Raw genomic sequence first — 381 nt, 5'->3', positions numbered from 1 at the left:
CCTTTTTGTATTAATGGATACATATTAATAACATGCAAGGGGGCTTTTCCTTTTTGTTGCTTTACTGTGCAGTTGTTGCTTCTCTCTATATCCCACTGTGAGTATTTGTTGTACTGCATCCACTCACTATGTCTCCCTTTTTCTTTTCCTTCTTCTTTCTCTTTTCCACACATCCTGCGTAGGCCTGTGACCTCAAGTGACGAGAACAACAAGAAGAGTGACGATGACCGTTATGATGATGATGCGCCGTGTGATGTGTGTGTTGGCTGTTGTGCTCTGCTGTGTGGGTGTGGTAACTGAAGCTGCTCAAACACATATCAGTAGAATGGTGGAGAAAGCAGATACGCTGGCTAAGGAGACTTTGAAGCTGAAAGATGAGTG

Source organism: Trypanosoma theileri (genome assembly GCF_002087225.1).
Source record: "Trypanosoma theileri isolate Edinburgh chromosome Unknown TM35_Tth_60_V1, whole genome shotgun sequence".
In the NCBI taxonomy this organism is placed as follows: Eukaryota; Euglenozoa; class Kinetoplastea; order Trypanosomatida; family Trypanosomatidae; genus Trypanosoma; species Trypanosoma theileri.
Note: the sequence above shows the minus strand (reverse complement) of the source record.